Source organism: Taeniopygia guttata, chromosome 3, assembly GCF_048771995.1.
Source record: "Taeniopygia guttata chromosome 3, bTaeGut7.mat, whole genome shotgun sequence".
NCBI classification, from domain to species: domain Eukaryota; kingdom Metazoa; phylum Chordata; class Aves; order Passeriformes; family Estrildidae; genus Taeniopygia; species Taeniopygia guttata.
Genome location: NC_133027.1, coordinates 95955585 through 95976433, shown reverse-complemented (window position 1 = coordinate 95976433; position 20849 = coordinate 95955585). Strand labels below are relative to the sequence as shown.

The 20849-nt window shown below is 48.0% G+C and overlaps 1 long non-coding RNA gene across 2 annotated transcripts in view; it reads right to left on the bottom strand.

Moving 5' to 3' along the window:
- Window positions 1–20416, bottom strand: part of LOC115494484 (uncharacterized) — a 40594-nt gene extending 20178 nt beyond the window's left edge. The window contains exons 1-5 of one of the 2 annotated variants that reach the window (XR_004367415.3): window positions 20224–20416; window positions 18324–18715; window positions 16236–16378; window positions 12821–12890; window positions 10925–11110 (exon numbers count right to left, since the gene is read on the bottom strand). This is a non-coding gene — a long non-coding RNA (uncharacterized lncRNA). The remainder of the gene's footprint in view (window positions 1–10924; window positions 11111–12820; window positions 12891–16235; window positions 16379–18323; window positions 18716–20223) is intronic. The other variant, XR_012055269.1, reaches the window with a different exon arrangement.
- Between the last annotated feature and the right edge of the window lie 433 nt (window positions 20417–20849).

Genomic DNA, 20849 nt, shown 5'->3' with positions numbered 1-20849 from the left:
TTCATCAAAGTAGGACAAAGTTACAAGGCTACCAAATACCAAGGCTTCTCTGGACCCCCAAATAGATCAAACCAAGTTTGTGGTTTGGACTGTGACCAAAGGATCACTAAGCATGTGCAAGAAGACAGGGTGAGAAGGTCAGCTCTGATGAAGACTACTTACTTCATCCCCGGGGACCCTGAAGAGGACTACCAGAAACGAGTATGCAGGCACAAGGGACTGAAAAGTTAATTCACGTACGAAGCGGGACAAGGTGGAAGCAGGAAATGAATATGCATAAATGTGTTGCAAAGCCTAATGTATATGTAACATTTTAGAGGATAAAGAAGAACGCTGAGACCAGGTAGATAGATATACATGCCTTTGTGGAGGTATCCTGCATGTGTCTGGCTGAAAATACATACCTACTTTATAACTCACTTTGAGTTTTAGAGTCTTTCTGCATATCACCACCACCTACAACTTGGGCTGTCCTGGCAGAGCCAAGCGCCTCCTGCAAACTGACATCAGGAACCTGGGCTGGTGAGTTTTGTTTCCCAGGGAAGTGTTTGTGCCCAGGGGCCTGTGGCTCTGAGTGGGCGGATGCCTCCTAAAATTCCAAACAGCACAGGATGTGTCCCAGACCAAACCTGCCACCACCTACAGCTCAGGGTTCCCTGCAAGTTCCAAATGCATCCTCCAAGGTGACATCTGGAAACTGCCATTTCCATGTGAAACAAAACTCACTCTGCAGGATGGAGGGCAAAGGAATTGAAAAGACTGGAGAGGACTGATTTTCTTAGAGGAAAAAGTGAGCAAGAATTACCTCAGTGTAAAAATATTTTCTCTCTCCCTGCCTTTCTGTCTCACGGACAAATATAGCCCTACACATTATGCAAAAGCACTGTTCAAGTATGCTTGGAATGAGCAACTTGGGAGGCAAATTGCTACCACTTGTCCTCACTCTTGCTTTTTGGCTCTGATTTCTTTTTCTTGCTTTGTCTTCTCCCATCCAGCACGGTCCAGCCTTGACAGCTGCCACAAAGCCACTTCAGAGCGAGTCCCTGAATCAAGAGGACAGAGAGATGTCCAGGGGACAGCTGTCTGCATCCACAATGACAACCACCACTGGTGTTCATGAAGTGACCTGAGAGGAAAAATGGATTGAACCAGTGCTGTGGGAGTTAAAGAAGGGAGAAATGGTTGGGTTGAATAATGGAAAGGTTTTTCCAACAGTAATGAAATGCTGGACTGTGAGCAGGTCTTTCCAGCAGTAAGGAATGCCTGGAGATCTTGCCAACACCCATCGCAGGCCACCCTTAGTTCAGCAATACCTGTCCAGAAAAGCACAGGCACAGGCAGCCATTCCCCCTGACAGACTCACTGCCCAGCAGCAGCCCAGACTATTTCCTTATTTCCCTATTTCTGCATAATTTCTTTCTCTTTCACTATGAACATTGCAGAACATTTCTCTTGGGCGTCAAAAGGCTGCCAAGTGCCTTTAGCTGTTTCCATCATGTCTTGTTTTCCCAGCCCCAGCTGTGTTTCACCTGGAGGCTGCAGCTCCCATGGACCTGCTCTGCTTGAGTGGCTTCACTGCTGCTTGTCCTCGGTTTGCTCCTCGACAGGAGCCAGCTCCAAGGGGACAGAGGGGACAGAGATGGGTTTTGCAGCCCAGAGTCTCCCAGGACAGGAAGATCCAGAAATAAGTTGCCAAGGGACCCTACAAGAAAGCTGGAGAGGGATTTTTTTACAAGAGTGTGTAGCGACAGGACAAGGAGTGTCTTTCAGCTGAAAGAGTAGGTTTAGATCAGATATTAGCAAGAAATTCTTCACTCTGAGGGAGGTGAGGCACTGCAACAGGCTACCCACAGAAGCTGTGGATGCCCCTGGAGGTGTTCAAGCATCAATACCCATATAAATACTAACAGCAACAGCAATGGCAGTGTCTCCCTTGCAAGTTCTGGAATAATCCCCATGGTGTATTTATGAAGAAAAAAAAAAGAAATAAAAATGAAGAATTCAAATGTGTTCTTCAACCCCAAATTGTGAGGTAGCTAGAAAGTGGCACAGATACCCTTAATGCCCTCAGCTCAGCCACTGTGTGAAGGAGTCAGACAACATCTGCAGGGCTGTCTCTAGGATGTGGAAGGATACATCCAAGAGGGAAACGGGAAGAAGTACAACCAAGGAGCTGTAGTCACCCCCTTGGGCAATGCCATGTCCAGCATGTGACAGCCCTCAGAGATGGTGAGGGCTGGTGGCCTGGCAGTGCAGAGGTAAGAACAGCTTCTGCCTGCCATTATCCCAGTAGCATCCCCTCTTTTCTTGAACAAGTTTGATGCCGAGAGCATGGAAGAGGTCTCCTCCACAAAGCTAACTGTGTCTGATTTCCAGGAAATCAATCAAATGGGACAAAATTAAAGCAAACAGATCAATCTGCAAACAGGGAGACTTTTCTCAGTCTTTCATAAACAAAAAATGAAAGGAACAATTTTTCCCTTCCCTCAAAAACCCCCTGCAATAATCAACTGCCAGCACTGATATTTCCACTCCCAGGAGGGAGGCAGGCTGCTTCTGCTCCCGGATTTTCTGTGAATGGGCTGGGAAGCAAAGCAATTAGGCAGAAGATAATAAACCATTCACCCAAACAAAACAGCCAGCAGAAGAGGAGCTGTAAACAACTCAAGTTTTCTTACCTTCTTGCAGTTTCTAGCAGTTTTGTGATACACCCCCCAGGGCAGGTTTTATGCCTGGTAAGAAGCTTGAGAATGAGGTGGTATTTGCCCACCTAAGGAGTAATTTATGTTTGCAGAATATTAAAAATACTAAAATTTTCCAAGCTTCATACAGAGTTTTTGTGCTTGTAACTGCAAGCATTGATCCAAAACTGGTGGCTAACATCAAGCCAGTTTGCAAACCAATTTATGATTCCAGTCCTTGCTGGTGCAATGCCTGCACTACCTTGGCACTGTTAAGACAAACAATAATCTCTTCCTTGTGATGGCTCTGGTAAAACCGACCTTCATCCCTGTTCTTACCACAAATGTTCCCCAAACACTGTGGCTGTGGCAGGCCCATGGTGGGAGGAAGAGGAGAAGTCAAGGGGGATCCTGGCAGGACCCAAACCCTTCTTGGTAGCCTCATGTTGGAGACCTGCTAGTGGCCAAGGCTGCATGGAAGCAAGGAGCAAGGAAGACTGCAGGGATCAATCTCCCACTGTAGGTTTGAGCAGAGAGGTGCCATTCAGGCACCTCCAACAGGTTCATAATCATGGGTACAACTTCCCAAGGGATAACAAATCTATCATGTCCTCTTCCACATTGTTTCCAGGTGTTTGAGAGTTTTGATGGAAAAGCTGCCTTTCTCACAGAAATGTCAGCTCTTCTGAAGCAATACGCAGAATAAATAAATTGACCCCACAACTTGGGGTAGTTATGAGGTGGGTGTGTATTGTCAGTGCTCGGCACAGGTGAGATCGCTCTCTAAAAACTTGTGCCCCGAGCCTCAGTCTGACCCACACTTTAATTCCCAAAGGTGTTCCATATGCAGTGGTGGTCCTGTAGGGGTCTCTGGTGGTCTCTTGAGGCTGAAAATCATGGTCTTCCTCATGATTGAGTTTTTCAAATCTTCCTCTCTGTGCATGCCCTTTTGGTCCTTCGGTGCTTATCTGTGTACTTCTGTCAGTCTTGATAGGCTTGGAGGCAGGGAAGCTTCTTTATCTGGGTTCTTTGCATTCTGAGGCATTGTTCTTTGTGTAATAAGCTTCAGAAATTTGCATTTTCTTGTACCCTTTTGTACGTATGGCAAAGGTTTCTTAAGTAAAAGGATAAAATGCAACACAAAACTCTACAAACTAAAATATAAATGCTTAATTCATTTTGTTAACTTAAGTGAATTCCAAAAATCTCTATTTCACTTCAGCAACAAAGAAGACAGTTTTCAGCCAAAAATGTTTCAATGGGGAGAAAATGCTCCCATATGAGGAATCTGAGTATCCTGACCTGAACCATACAACCTTGGGCCTGGGGCAGCCATATGAGTGAAGCTGGAAATACTGCTCCAGGTATACCCCTTCAAAGAAATTACTTGGCCAAATAGGACAGGACAGGGTGGGGAAGAAATAATAAATGCAGTGTTTTCAATATCCAAAAGGAAAAGAGAACAAATTTAAAAAAAAACATGAGAAAGAGATTCTTTATTTATGAGCTGTTGGAAAGAGAGGTGGTGGGTAAGGGATGAGAGGAGGAAGAACTCTGGTATCAAGGTCTATGACACCAAAGAGGCATTTTAAAAGCCTTCCACAGCCTCTTCTAGGCATATGTCTTAAAAGACAACAGTAATTTTGTTTTGTTTGGCACGTCCACAGCATCTGACAAGAAGGCATCTAGAAAGGCTCTTCTGATTTTTGCTCCAAAAAACACATGCTTCACGGGAGGATACTTCTGTGTGATGATAAACCCTGAGAGATATCAAAAAAGCAGATTCCAGAAGGGGCTGCTTCAGGGTAAGGGTTAACTGTGTGACCACTGGGGCTGACTGCCTGTCTGGCATCAGCCCTTGGGAAATCATGCTCGAGTGACCTGGGGAAAAGCATCACCAATTTGGTATGCTCATTTTTCAGGTTCTCTACAATTTACTGGCAATTAAATAAAATCTTCGTTTAAGTCATTTTTTTCCTTCTGAGAGCGAACACAGTATAAAACATGGTTTTGAGTGAAAAGCCTGAAGCCAAACAGTGACAGATTCCTTTTTACTACCATCAATCATGTGGAAGAGCTGTTTGGAGACTATTGTCTCTAAAAAACACCCTGCATATTTGAAAAGTGTTCTATACAGCCATTCCATCTGTCTTTGGGATGATAAAAGCCTTCAGCTCAATCTCCTTACAGATTTCTTCATCTGCATCTTCTGGTCCTGATGATGAGTACCTGGGAAACAAATCTCTTCTGGCTCTTCTGAAACACTTCATTGCAGAATTGGCAGTGCCATATTGATGAAACCTGACAGCAATATTTTTTATATATTGTTTATTATGTTATTTACTTATTCATTTATTTATCATGATTGGCCCTTCTTGGATTTTTGGAATTATTGGTACATGCATGGATTTCCTGCCTGAGCCAGGAGACATTTTTCCTTTGCACTCCACCTCTCCTAAACCACTGAGGGCATTGTTTGCTCATGAATGATGGCATGGATGGCATAATTTGCTGAAAGCCCACTTTTCTTAGCCCATAGAGCACAAAAAGATACAAGCACGGGTCTATAAGCAGGAGGGCTTCTCTCAGCAAGGGCAAGTGGCTGACTGAGGTGGTCCTGGCCTCCCCCAGGACTGCCCTCCCACTCTCTTACCCTGGTAATGCAGATTCTGGCCCATTAAAGGCTTGCTGCCCCTCCCCTCTTTCAGGCTGTCTCTGCTTCTCTCCTTGAGACATATGGAGCATCACCAGAAGTATCTTATAATTTCCACTGATCTATGTATGACAAACAAAGGGCTAAGCAGGCAGAAATGGATAGTTCAGTCCAGTAGATCTGGAAGGACTTGCTGAATGATGTTGATTCCCCAGCTCTAGTTCAGCTTCCCCTGCTTTGTACTGTTGCTCTTTATTCCCAAATTGGTTTGAGAATATTTAGATTGAGATTGCAGCTGATCTTCACCACAGGGGTCCACATGACTGAAAACCCACCATAAGCTTAGAAGAGATGCCAGAGACAAAGCTCCCTATGTCAGCCTGGGATTCTTTTTCACCCTTACCAGGACAATGGAGGAGTCTGAGGAGCTTTGCTGCTCCTACAAGACCTGTTCTGCCTAATTTGTGCATGTGCTGACTGGAGTAGGGCCCTTGGACACTCCTCTCCAAGCACATTTCCCTCATTGCTTTGTGCTGTGGCTCACTGGAGCTGCCTCCCTGTGATCTGCAGCAGAGTGGAGCTCTCCAAAAGTCCAAGCACTTTGTGCTAATTGAATGAACACCTTCCACTAAGGCCTCTGGCTATCAAAGTGCTAATTTGCTTCCTGAGGCTGAGGACCAGATTTTCCAAAGCTATTTTCCAAAGCAATGAGGCAACTGATGCAACATGAGCTTCTAGTGAGCTACTCTTGTATCTTACCTGGGTCACTGAGCTGAGACTCATTTGGCAGACACCTCTGGCATCTGTAGATCCTGATCTGGCCATCAGCAGAGACTGAAGTCACACTCATCACTGTAAAGATATTTTTCTGCTCCATATAAAGAAACACACCCTTAAGCCAGAAGGATGTGTCAGGCTTTTGCCATTTCACATTGTGTACAGAGATTTAGTGTGACTGTGAACAAGGATTTAGTCTTGCTGTACTGCACATGACCCGTGAAACAACTAACAGGTCAGTCAGCTCTGCAGGTACCTGGTCTGCATAAAAATCAGGCCTACAGTTTTCCCTTACAGCTCTGATGTGCTGTCATACTGTGAAAAAAATCAGACCTGTTTACAGCTGCTTCATGCCCAAATATATTGTAACTTTGAGAAGACTAATGGAAAAATCAAGAGGGAGAGCTTGAGACAAAATCACTTAAAGGCAAATTTGCATCTCCTCAAGTCTGTATTACACAAAGTAGTTACAATAAGTACAAGATTAAGTACTATCAAGCCTCTAAAAAAAAGCTGTGCATGTTAGTGCCCCTGAGCAAGACAGCACTCGGGATGAGGGCTCTCAGAGGAGATCATCTCCCTCCCTTCCCCTCTGTGCACACACAGAACAACATCCTCATCATTCTGATGTCACGGCACGTCCAACCGATGACAAACCCCGTCTAAAGCCACCACAAATCTCCCAGACACATCGGAGGAGTGCAGCCGGCAGAGGAAGGCAGCACGCAGCTTACATCAGCCTGCATCAGGTTGCTACGCGACCGGGAAATCTGCACGTGTTGCCATGACGATGTCACTGCATCATCATTCAGTGCACAGCTCCGAGGAGCGCAGCCGGCCCTCCGTGCGCACATTCCGGCACAGAAAAATGTGGGATCGAGCTGGAGCTCGGCAGCGCGGTGGGCGGGGGTGCTGCAGTCAGCCTCTCACTCGGACAAGGCTCGCAGGGCTGCTGGGAGAGGTCTTTAACCTTTTCCTCTTAATACTTTGTGGTTCAGCCTTTTCCTCTGGCGTTTCTCAGATGATGCCATGTCTGATACCTGTGACAGCCACGCACAGCATGCAGATGGGCAACCCACTCTCGGGGAGGTGGCAGCATCCTTCTACCCTCACCACTTGCCAGGGAATGGCAGCAGCCAGGGGAAACTCGGGTAAATGCCTAAAATATCCCATCTGGGAAGGGAGGGAGCTGCTGGTGTGTCACCGACAGCACATGCTGCTTCCCAGGCTCTCACAGCAATAGTATGACTACAAATGTGCTTGATGCTCATGGTGAATAGTACCAAAACTAATATGGTGACAATGTTAAAGATAACTGGAATGCCACAGGATGCCTCACCTATCCAGGAAGGATGATCAAGCGGGAGCTTGTTTAGGTAACCTCAGCTTGGTGTCACTGTCTAGATACACCTTGGAATTTTTAAGGACACTTCCAACCCAAACCATGCCATGATTCTATAATCCTGCAGTGTTGAGCTCCTCAGGAATGGGAAGAGAAGAAAAGGCTTTGAAGAGTAGAAAAGGAAAGCAGGCACATTGTTAATCAGGCTTCCATATTGAGAGCACAGGTCAGCAAAAGCCAACACCAACAACCACATTGCAGCAGGAGAAAAGGGATGCTACTGAACACAGTCCAATAAGGCAAATAACCACTGTGGCCATCAATCACCTTTACTGCCCTGCTTCACTCTCACCTTTTGCCACAGGAACCACTGCTCATTTGCAAAAAACAGCATCAGCTGCCAATGCCCCAAGCACTGTAGATTATGGAAAGGTTTTAGAGAGGAAAATCTTGCCGGGCAGGTGCAATAGTCAGTTCTGGCCCAAAAACACTGGAGGGATCACAACAGGTTTTTGACTACCAGGCAGGTGAAATGACAGATAACCTCAAGCTGTCAGGTGAGTTATTCAGAGGTGACATGGGATAAAACATAATAGCAGAGGGGGAGAAGTCATAGATAAAGACACAGCTGAAGAGGAGGATGTGAAACAAGTCACTCTGAGGAGCTGCTCAAAAATAAGATTGCAGCCCAGTGTGATGGGAGAAGGGGCAGCTGGTGTTGAACACTGTGGGAAGTGCTCCCTGCACACTGGGATACAAGGGAGAAGGTCAGCCCTGATGTGGCTGGGCTAATGGTTCCTCTCTGCAATGTCAATCACCTCACTAGGGCTGGTGGAGTGATTTCAAAACCAGCTTTTCTGGTTTGAGCAACAAGAAACCCTTTCCTTTTCTCAGACAAGACCTAGGCACAGTTGAATCCAATGTAAACTTGGCCAGATTAAAAACCAGAAACAGGACATGCAGGAGCTTCCTATGAATTCAGGTGTGAAGGCTGCCTGGATGTCTCCAGAAGCCCTGCCAGCCTCATGCCTGCTCTGGCTGCCTGTGCCTCAAAGTCAACAGGCATCAACACAGAGGTTTTTCAGCCAGGTTTGGACAATACCAGGAACATTTCCTTCTCTGAATACCAAATATCTGCTGCAGGTTGTACTCAGGGTTGAAGAACAGAGCAGAAACAGAATACTCTTGTTTCATATAGTCTGAATCTCAATCCTGCTCATTGCCACTCTTATCCCAGAACAAGGTGTCCTGGCAATGAAATAGCAAACCCAGCCCTTGCTCTGTCAGTATGTGTTTTGCCTAGGTGCCCAGAAAATGCTTGTTCCTTTCTTTTTTTTTTTTTTTTTTTTTTTAATTTAAGTTTGCAATGCTAGACTATGTGGTAAACACATCCATAGGAACAATGTCAAGAAAATGGAAAAATTCAGATCATTTGCCAGTCTGTTCATGCTTGGAGCAGCATCCAGGGTCTGGGTTTAAAAATAACCTTTACATTTCATTTAAAAACTGCTATCAAAATCCTATCTGAACCCTAATATAATTATTTTTTCTCTTTCCCATTTTCCATATCCATCTGAGGGAGGAATGACAAAATATTGTCATTATGTGTCCTTCATGTCTCTGTACAACTCTTTGTAATTTAGCTGGTATTTGACTCAGCCATTTGAAAGAGCAGATTGTACCACCACACATCCAGGCAGCTCCTTTCTCAGTGAAGGGAAGGAAAATTGCTGGCATCACACAAAAGCTCCTGTATTTTGCTTTCCATGTATGTTTTCACCTTTGTGCTCTGCAGCTTTTCAAAATGACTGGGTTCACCCAACCAACACAAATCTATTTTTTTTCCTTCTTCTTCTTCTCCTCTTTTTTTTTCTTTTTTTTTTTTTCCTTTTTTTTCCCACAGAGAGGTTGTGTTTATATTTCCTTTGGACACCTCATGGGACTGTTTGAGAGGGGAGGCGAGAGTTTGTGCCTCATCTGTGCCCCAAATGTTGAGCTCTACACTTGATCCAAAGAGTCACTGTTGTGGTGACACAGGTCACAGGCAGGTGACCCTGTCCTTTTCCACAGGGAATGGTAATGCTGTTCCTTCTTTGCAGTTACTGCGACAAAAGACATGGGGGAAAGCCCCTTTTGTTTTAAGCCTAACAGTTAGTTCAGAGCTACCTTAGGACAACATGGGCTTTGCCCAGGATGATCTTGAGAGTGATTTAATCTCATTTCTTGTTTCACAGTCACAAGAGAGATGAAAAAATAGTCAATGGACCTATAGGAAGGTTTGTTTTGTTCTCACACCAGGCTGGTAGAAGCTGGTCAGAGCAAAGGTTTGCACAGCCCATTATCTGAAAAGGGGCTCTTGGGAGAAGAATAACATTAGGGCAGAACCACAAGGGTTCTTACTCACAAACCCTACAATCTCCAGCAGGATGATGTTGAGGAGCTTGGCACCAGAGACATTTTCTGGGCCTCCAAAAGGTCTTCTTCTGTCAGTGTGCCTGCTTTTCCCTTGGACCCTGTGTTTTCCTCACCACACAAAGGCCCAGCTCTTTGTTGCTGTGGCTGCACAACCACAAGAAGTGCACAGAGCAGACCTCCTCTTGGAGGGACATGGGGAGAGCCCTGCCACAAGTGACTGCTGCCACTGTCCCCTCTCCCCATCTCCTACCAGCCCCCATCCATACAGAATTCCTTCTTGGCCCCAAAGCAGTGCCAGAGTGGAGTGATAACTTTTTGGTTTTTTGTCATTCAGGTCCCAAGTGCCCAAGCGGGCAATGAAATGGTGACTGTGGGATGGTGGGCAAGGGCATGGAGAGTGAGCTACAGAAATGGCTTTCAACAGCTGGCAGGGAATAAAAATAGTTTTGCTGGTGCATGGCTACAAAAAGGTTTATGCACTTTGAAGGAGAAAATTGACTCCATTACAGTCAAATGGCTCAGTGTCTGGACACTTCTGATTCTCAAGGAAATTGTTTTGATGCCTTTTGTTGAGCTCCTTTAGCAGAGCCATGCAGCCCATGTGCTCAGGTACCTGAACTTCACACCACTGCCTTCTCTGTGCCCTGGGAGATCCTGACCTATGGGAGGCAGGGATAACTGCATCCAAAGTCTCCAATCTTCCCTTGGTCCTACTAATGTTTTCCCAGGTGCTTTAGAGCCCATGGTCCCTCCCATCATAGACTCTTCTCTGTCTCTGACAGCGAGAGTCTTCTGCATGTGCTGGGCTGGATTTCTGACTGCAGATGCCCCTGAGAGCCAGCAAAGAGCACTCCTACCAACCATTACTGGGTTTTGGCTTCATGGCCCCATCAGAGATTCTCACCTCCTTCCCACACTGTGGCCCAGGGAGAGCTGGGATGTCCCCAACTCCTCTGAGGTTTGGAACATGTGAGATTCATGGCTCTTTGGGACCGTGCCCATGCTCCCAGCTGGGACCAGTGGTACCACACACCATTTTTCTGTGGAAACACTCACCTAGGTGAGGACCATGGCATCAGCTGTGCTGCAGGGCTGTGAGTTCCATGGTACTTTTCCCCAGCCTTGAAGCATCTGCTTCTCTCATGGGCTATGGGGACACCAGCAAGTGCCACCTCTCTCCAGTGAGCCCACAGACATCCACGGAACCCCTGAGAGGGCATTGCTGTTGCTGGATCTGGACATCTGTGAGACAGAAAAAAAAAAAAATCTTTATCAGAATTTGTCAGATTGGACTTGGAATAGGGGGTTCAGCTTCCAAAGACTTTGATTAGAGCTACCTGGGTTAATTGCTGCCCAGAATTTAACCAGGTGTTCAAGTCTCACATGAAAGCCCAGAATTTAAAGGGATTTTTGGCTTTGAAATATCTTGTGTGTTGGCTGCTTCTGCCTCAGTAAATGACTTGTTTTGTTACAGTCACATATGCTTTAGATGCATGGGCCTTTCTGGCACACTCCTATTCCCTGTGGGGAACCCATGTGCTGATGTTCCCCTGCCTGGGCACAGCCTGTCAAGCTGCTAATGGGGCACAATGGGTGATGGAGAATGAAGCTTCTATCTTCATTTTGGAGCAGCAGCCCCAGCGAGCAGATGTAGCCAAGTGATGCTGACATTTAAAGCAACTCCCGAGATTACATTACAGAGATTATATTTAATATGGATGGCCAAATCTTTCAAACAAAATCAATGTTCTTTTACTTAATAATACTCATGCCACATCTTAATGAAGGCTCCTCCAGCCCAAGGCCCCAGTTTTCTGCCGTCATTTGGTTGCGTGACATTGCTGACTGCATCAGATGGTACATAATGCTATTTTCATCCCTTTCTATTGGATTTTATGCCTTCCCGTTCTTGATTTGTCAATTGCCGGATCAATTAATCAAGGGACTCTTAGGGGAGAAACATTTTTATTACTGAGAAGGAAGGGGAATTCATTTAAATTCTGCATCTTCCTGCAGCATCCAACATCTATTATTAACTCTCCCCACCAGGCATGGAGAGGAGGACAAAGGATCTACAGACAGATCTGTGGCCATCCGAGTTATTTGCAGAAACAAAACCCATGCTGGGCTGATGCCCGGTCTGCCCCTTGGTTTTCACACTGGGAGAGGCACCCAGGCAGTAGCCCTGAGCCAGAGGAGCCTGAGGGTCCTGCAGCAGGTCCAAACAGGCTGTGCTGGAGCCTGAGCTGCAGTTACAACATCTGTGGCTGAGAAGACAGAGACACTTGTCATCCCAGTAAATTCAATTTAATTAGAGATGCCGGAAGATATTGAGTCGAGACAGGAGCTGTACTAAAACTTTGAGCAATTACAGAGCCCAGCACCAGCCTCTGTGAAAGCTCGGGGGAAAAGCCAGTTCATTTATGTGTCAACTGGTGCCTGTCTCAGGGTGAAGTGAACCCCAGCAGGGACTCCTGACCATGCTTGACAAGCTGTAAATTTGCTGCAGCCCCAGCTCTAGCCTGTTCCAGAAAGCAAACTCCTGGCCCTAAACAACCACCAGCGACCACGTTTTCTCCTGTCACCTCTCTCAGGTGTGATTCCTGATTTTGCATCACTGAGTTCCTCGGAATGCTTCACATCTGGACTCCCTCTTTGCATGTACCAATCTTTGCATGATCTTTCCCAAAATGCAATGTGGCCTTTCCCCTGGGAGACACTGTAGGAAGGCAGATAGCTGGAAAAAACAGTTGGGAGTAAATCCCAACCAAAACACCAGTTTCACACATCGAGTCCAAATGCTTCTGAAATTTGGGCATTTAAGGACAGATCAGCCTGAGGTTTGCCCTGGACAGAGAGCAGCATCAATATCCCTCCATGATCCATCCCTCCCTTTAAATGTTCTCTATCTGGGGGTCAGGTTGGCACCCAAATTGCCCCATGGACACCTACCTCCTCACACTCAGCTGACCAATGGCTGGTAGTCCTCCTGCTCTGGCGACATCCTCCCTCAGGGTCTGTGCTACAGAGATTAAAAATAAATTATGAAAAAGCATTATTTAAATTGTGTCTCAGAAGAGGAATATGAAATGCACAGGCCATAATCCAGTTTGCCACTCTTCCATCTCAATAACCCCCTGTAAAGAGCCATTATTATTGTTTGTCTGTATAAATTCTGGTGGGGCTGGGATAAACTCAGCCCTTGCAGCCACCTGCCCCCATGTTGCAATGGAAAGGCACAAGCTCACCATTCCTTTTGGCTCCTGACAGCCCTTTGCCCCACCCCACAGGGAGGAGACCCCCCATATTTTGCAGCCACAGGGAGCTGGGACCAGCTGTGGGCACACCAGGCATCTGGATCTCCCTTGCTTCTGGGGCCTGTCAGATTCACTTGATGATCAGTGGTTATTTAATGAGGATATGTGGAGCTGCTGGGACTGCAGGCAAATGATAAAGGTAGGGCTTTTGTGTCCCAGGGTTTAAAAATAAAAAGCAATTTTTGCAACCACGCCAGGAGAAGGATGTGCCTTGTGAGCCTGTCAAGGAGATGTGGGGCCAGGGTAGGAGGAGCTGCTGTGGCAGCTGAGTTATCAGCAGAGAGGACTGATGGGAGCAGAGAAATGCACTCAAACACCTCTGCCAAGACCAACTCTTCCAAATAAATTACCTTGCTCAGGAAATATGCAGTGGACAGACTAGCCCCACAACTATGTTTGAATCTGTTCTTTTCCTTGTTTGCTGTGGGACAGAGCCTGATCCCAGAGAGGCCAGGGCTGCTGGCCAGTGCATCCATGTGGTGGGGGGTTGGGTCTCCGAGCCTCAGCCAGTGACATTCTGGGAACAGAGTGGAGGTGGCACCCAGGTGCTCGACCAAATGAGAGCCCAGAAGGACTGGCCCAGTGGCATTGGGTGGACTTTGCAGTGACCACAGAGATCCCACAGACAAGAAGGAAGAGTGTGATGGGAGCACATCCTCCCGTGGTTTATGTTAAACGCACCAAAGTTTTACACTGAAGGAAGAACTGAGACTATGCACAACACAGATGTGCTTTACCAGTGCCCTGGGCCCACAGCACTGATGTGACCACTGGTGTTCACCTCCTGGTCCTTCTCCAGAATCCTGGGCTCACCATCAGGGCTGCCAGCATGTCCAGGTGTGGGGAAGAGGATCCCAGCCTGTGCCTGACTGCAGAGTTCCACATGGAGCACCAACACAGTGACTGCACTGCCTGCATTCCTCCGTCCCCTGAGCTCTTCCCTCTGACCTCTGCCTGTACTTCCCCAAGACACTGCTGCTCCTCAGAGCTCAGCAGGATTGTCCTCTCAAGGCTTGGTTTACACCACTGGAGCAGTAGGGAAGCTGTACTGCTCCTGTAGGTAACCTCCCCCTGACTTCCATGGGGCAGACCTGTTCTTCAGAATCACACAAAAATACCAAGAAGAAAGCACTTTCTGACCAAGCTTTTCCAAAGCATAACAAAGCATGGAGGCTCCAGGTGGATCAGAGGGAGCCCCTGGGAGTGCAGCATTTGAATCAAGTACCATTGCTCTACAAAGCCCACTGAGAGGGACATCAGCCCTGACTGCCATGGGTCACTAAGCAGCTTTGATAAATCAATCTAATGGTATAAATAACACAGAGGGGTAAATATACCCCCCTATAGTTTTATCGTCTGCCAAGTGGTAGGCAGGGCTCAGAGCTCATTTGAATCATGTGAAGTCAAGGACCAAAACCTTACTGGGGATGTGGCAGGACTGCACAGCCACTGGGGCCATGGCCAGTCTCAGGGAACAGACTGGTGTCCAGGCTCTGCTCTCTGCCCTGAGCAGGCAGGTCCACCAGCCTGTCTACAAGAAGACAGAATTTGGTCCAGGGCACAGTATTCAGGATATTATAAAGGTAAATGACAGTGTGGACACTGCACAAACACAGCATGGGCTAAGGGCCACTGTTTGCCTATGCCCTGAGTAAACCAGGGTACTGAGCTGAGCTCCCAGGCACCACAGGCAAACAAAGTCACTTAAAATAGCAGAAACCAAGAAAACAAAAACTATCTGTTATTTCCTTCCACCCTCTCCAGTTCCCTAAAAATAACTCTCACTAACATCTCCATCCATGCAAACAGCAGGAGCGCCTCTCCAGCTGCTGGCTCACCTCAGTGGCTCCAGTCTGATGCACAGTGACTGTGGGCCACTGCTGATGTGCTGCAGCTTCCCACTGTGATGACAGCTGGGGGACTGTGGGGTGGCACAGCTGCTCCTGAAGGCTGGGCACTGAGCATGATGAAGCAGAGCCTGCCCTGAGTTTCTCCAGCGCTGAGGAGCAGGCACAAAGCTCATGTCTGATCAGCCCTCATAGCAGGGCTCAGCACAGGGAGCACAAACCAGCCTCCATGTCTGGGACCAGCTAAGGACTACCCTGACACTAAAGGAAATCAACCATTTTTAGTGGTTCTATGCCCTAAAAAGGAGGATAGATCCCACGAGTGTTGAGGTTTCAGGATCTGAGGGAAAATGATGCAAAAAGGAGGCTGACTTTACAATACAGAGATTATGGCATGCATTGGGGGGCTCTCCCTTCTCCTTTAGGTACAGCTCAAAATCCAACACCACAGCCAAAGTTTGAAAGGAGTTTAGCACAAGTGGATTTTGCCTTTTCTGAGGCCATGACCATCTGAGCACATCATCACCACTCCAGCCAGAGCAGGAAAGGCACATCGGGGCCCCCTGACCTTGGCCCCCCAGCCACCCGATGATGTCCTTCTGCAGCCGAGTCATATTTTTAGGTCCTTCTCCCTGCTGATTCATTAGGGGAGATAATGTTCTCCAAACTGCTGGGCTTTCTGACCCTCGAGGTGTGCACGCCATGCTCTTCTGATAAATATAGACCACTTCAATTACATAACCTGTCTAATAAGCAGCATCCGTCCTCCCTGCGGGCAGGCAGGGACCGGGAAGAGAAATGCCTCTGCCAAGGGTGTGAATGGATGCCTCGCTCTCCATTTTATTTCCATTGTCTTCTGTTTTCAATGACTTCCTGCTGCATCATCTTAAAGACTGACTCAGTGAGGGTCCATGGCCCTGGAAGTAGTTCAGGTTCAGGGCGACCTCTCCACTCTGCCCATCACTGCTGGTGTGGGGGGCAAGGCCCCTCTTTCTAATTCTCCCCTCTGCTCGGGGAGACGTGGTAGAGTGGAAGGATTAGGATTTGGAGACACTGAGCTAAAAGTTGGCTTTGTTTCCTAGCTGGATGTGTCAGAGCCTTTGGCAGACGAGGGGTAACCCAAGGACTTATACCAAGGGGGTGCAATGGTGTGTCACTGGAACAGACACCTGGCTTAGCTAACAGAGCAGCAAAAGCACCTACCTGTGTGCTGTGTCAGGCTTGAAAAGTCCATGTGCTTGGCGGTGAAGATGCCTTGGTATCAAGGAGTGAGATATCGGGAGTCAGTCTGTGATCTTACAAGATGAATGTCTGATAACTTTAGGACTTGGATGTGACTGCAAGGGCTGAGTGGCAAAATACAGAGCAATCATTAAAGAGAGCATTCAAAGTACAGTGTGAAGCACATTATTAATAGACTTGACAAATGCATGCACAAGTGGGATAATTTCTTTTTGTGCCATCGTTTTTAAATCCTGGCCTCTGGTTCCCTGTGGCACTTGCAGCAAGATCCCTGCAGAGAGGAGCCAGGGAAAGCAGGTCTGCCCCACAGCAGGAGCTTTCTTTCCTTGAGGATGCAAGCCCTGTATCATTTAGGGAGAGAAGGAGCTGTTCCCATCAGCTGCAGCCATGGTTTGGCACTGCTCAGCCAGGCTGGCTGCGAGCAGCATCATGATGGCAGAGGGCTGTCAAGACAGCTTGAGGGATATTTATGACAAGGACCACTCTACTTATATTTGTTGTTCCTGCTGTGCCAGCATCCAGCATGTCCTGTAATAACTTTAATAGCTTTTATGCAATGGCTAGGAATGATGAAGCTAATTCAAGATCAGGTGTTTAACCTCCCTGGTTTTATTCCTGTCTTTATCTGGTCCCTTCCAGCTTCCCTCACTGTTGGATTCAGGCTGAAGCAGGGGGCAGAAGGCTCATTCCAAAGTGGTGGGATCTGCTCTGACCTTCACAGAAGCAAATAGCCCTGTTTTGCACCCAGGCTGTGTCTCTCCTGACATGCTGTGGCTGCCACTGGGCACCACCTGAGGAGATGTCTCGAGTCCTGCTGAACCACCTGGGATGCAGCTGTGTGACACATGCCACTGGGCAGTGGCAGAGCCAACAGTAGAGCCCAAGGTCTTTTCCCCAAGGTCCACAGTCCCCCTGTGGGGCCACAGATCTGGGGCTTGTCCCAGCCTCCAGCAGAGGACACCAAGCCTCAGCACTCCTTGCCTGCAGTACCCTCCTCTACCTCCTGTCCTTAAATGATGCAGAAAGTCTGCTAAGGACTTTCCTGCTGGAAGGACTCAGCAGGAAGCAGCTAATGCAACCTCTCTTGTTCATCCACGGGACTGATGTCCAATGGGTAATAAAACCACAGGCTCCTTTCTCATTAATCCCTAATTATGCTCTCTCTCACTCACAAAGCACTTTCTGTCATTAGCAGAGGAAAGCTGAGAGCCTGCCTTTAACCTTCACATGTTGTGAGGAGGCAGACCTGAACGCCTTGCTGTGATCTTGCATAAAACATCTCCTGTGCTGCCTCTCAGGGGCTTCTGGAAAAGAATCTCCCTTTCCCTAGTGCAGGCAAAAAGCAAAACCTCTAGAGGAGCACAGCAGCTGTAGAGAGAGGCTGGAGATGTCCACTGGATGTGACACCTGGCCACAGAGTGACCACGGGATCAGGATTGCCCTTGCCCTGCTCCAAGAGCCCTGTGATGGACCAGAGAGGCCTGAGCCAGCTGCCTTGCCCCTGGTCACTCATCCCAGTGCAGGAGTAGAGAAGGAGACCAGACTATACCAAGAGCTTCAACACCTTAATTTAAAGCCAGGCTGGGCATGAAGGCTGAGGCACCCCACATTCTGAGACCACACAACATCCTTCACATGGTGCAGGAGCAGGAACTGTGAGAGAGCAGAGATCACAGTTGGACATCAACTCCAGCTGTGTCAGACAATAGGATGAACTCCTGGAGTGGGGGGGGGTGAATGTGCTGAGCATGTGGTAGGGACAGGCCCAGGCAGCCCCCTGCGTTGCAGTAGCTGGAATTTCTGTGCCAGCCCTCACTGCTGCTGGCAATGTGGCATTTGCTGCCATTATCCTGCTGCATCCTGCCCTTGTCCCAGCCAAGGCCTGGGGCCAGGAATAATACCTGTCCCAGATGGACATGCAGCAGCAAACCCACAGGTAAGTGTTAGAGCCTGTGCCAGACAGAGTCCTTGCAGTAAGGGTGCCTGAGCTCTGTCCCTACCCTGGGCCCACAACACTCACAGCATCTCTGATAAGAGCACCAAGGCCACCTGAGGGCTGTTGGTCAGCAGGTCCTTTCCCAGGTCCTTTCCTCTCTGGCTTCCCAGGGGCTGGATGAAGCTCTGAGATCCTGTGGAATGATGCTCCATGTCCCTTTCTACTTGTGTTGGCCGTGAGGATCTCACATTCTTCATGCAGATGAACGAGCTGGCAGGTGCCCACACCAAAGCCCAGTGTGGGTGAGGAACTGGACCCAATCTCTCTCCTTGTGTGTCTCCAGGGACAGGCAAGTGCATGGAGCCTGCAGTGTCAAGCACTCCTCAACTTCTCCTTCATGAACTTGGCCAGCACAGCCTGATCCATGTAGGACAGTGACTCCAGCATCATTATTCTCCTGGTTCAAGCAACAGAGGGTGTCCCAAAACCTTCTCATCTCTTACTCCTGGGAGGGAGAGAGGAGAAGGAAGGCATAGAGCAATAAAGGAATCACAAAAGTTTTGTTTGCTGCCAAGATGCCAAGAGAGGTTTAGAGCATTTCCTTTAAATGCTGTTTTTGCTCCTGCAGAGATGTGCGTTAAGGTTTGTGAGAAGCAGCACAATTTCAGATCCTGACCTGCCCATCTCCAGGACTCTGCATGTTTGTCTGATCATCAAGTGCTGGAAGGTTTCCCTGCTGTGACCTTGAGACTGACCCACTGACTGATCATTTGTGCCCATCACAAAGCACCCTGGGAAAGTGGGGACCTTTCCTTAGGTAGCTATAAAAAGGGCACTTGAATGAAGTGAGTTCAGAGCTGAGTTTCAGAGAGCTCTTTGAACAGCACTGGCAGGGGGTGAAAAGCTGTAGGAAGCAAACCTTGGGACCTACCAGCAGGCAGAACAACTCCACTTGAATAATTTCAGTGGATAATCGGGAAGGGAAACTTACTGTGTCAGTGGGGAGGGGGATGATGAGGCAGCTCCTTGCCAGGAAGGTGAGGAAGCACCTGGCTGCCAGGCAAAACATGGATTGCATAAGGCAGCACTGTTCCAAATGATTTTGCAAGCTTCCCTGGAAAGGTGGGTAGCTTCCCAGCCTGCCAGTGGGAATCTTACTGACATTGAGGGATTATTCTATCCTTAAAGAACTCAGGGTCTTGCACAACTGACAGGAAAAGAAGCAGGAGGAGCCATTTGCATATCTCTAAATGCAGGACATCAAGTGAGAAATATGAGCAGAGAGAGGAGACGGCAGCCTGAGTAGCTACAGGGACACACAGGCAACGCCAGCATTGGTGGGCAGCCTGTCACAGAGAACAGAGAGATTCCTGGGGCAGTCCAATGGTCCTGCTGGGAACCACCCTATGCTGGATGTTCTTTCTCTTCTCACTTTCTCAAAAGACATTTAAGTAAAGAAGTAGTTTAACACAGACATTTTCCTTCGGCCCCTAAACCAGGAAGACATGCTCCCAACAGCTGCACCCAGCACCGGCAGGAGCCAACACCTTCCCTAGCACCTCTATCCTGTTATCACTAACATTTCCCTCCTCTTTGGGTTCATGTTAATCTACATCCATTCCCCTGGCTGACAGGACACCCAGCTGTTCAAAGAGCAGAGCAAGCCTTGAAGGAAGGGGAATAAACAGTGCAGGGGGCAGAGGGCAAGACCCAGCAGCGATGTTTGTGCCAGGTTATGGCTCTGCAGAAAGCTGTGCCTCCTGCTCCTCCCACAGCATCTCCTCGTGCTCTCACACCATGCAGCAGCTCATCCTCCTCTGCTACCTGTCCTGGGGATGCAGAAGCAATGCTGAGGCCTCAGCCCCTTTAGCTCTTCTCTCTGGTAAGGCTGAAGGTGCTTCTCTGCCCCCTGAAGCTGTGGATGAAGGGGCCCTCGCCTCCTCCCTCAGGAAAGCAAGATGGAGAGAGAAATGCAGGGAAAAGGCTGCTGACCACCAAAACCATGACACTTACCTGCACCTCCACATCTGCCTCTCCCATGCAGCCCAGCAGGAAGAACCTCAGATGCAGCAAACACTCCCCATCTTCTACTGAGAGCAGCAATGCCCACATCCCATCTTCTACTGAGAGCAGCAATGCCCACATGAGAAACAGTCCTCCCAGACAAAGACCTCCAGAAAAGGGATGACAAACCATCTGGAGGCCCTGCTGTAATGGGACAGACATCTACTTAAAAACTCAGGGCCTGATATCAACTCTTGATAAAACTGCTTGCCCAGCAAGGACAGAGGCAAACTCTCTCTCCCCCACATGCCTCAGCCCAAACCCTCTAGGGTGACAGTGACCCAACCAAGTTATAAGCACAGATCGTGCTCCCTGCTCAGGAGCACTGTCTGGTTGAGATTCTAAGTTCCTATTTCCTCAGGAAATAAGACCACCTTTCCTCATTATATAGAGCTGCAAAGGAGGGGTTTGGGACAGCTGGAGGGTGGAAGCTTTGGCCTCCATTACTAATGTTTTCTGTAAGGACAGGTAAGACAGGGAAATACATTTTTTTCATTGCATATTCGTGAGGAAAACAAGTGGAAGAGACAACCACCTTTAGAGAGTGGCAAGTCGTTAATTTTGACTTTGGGGAA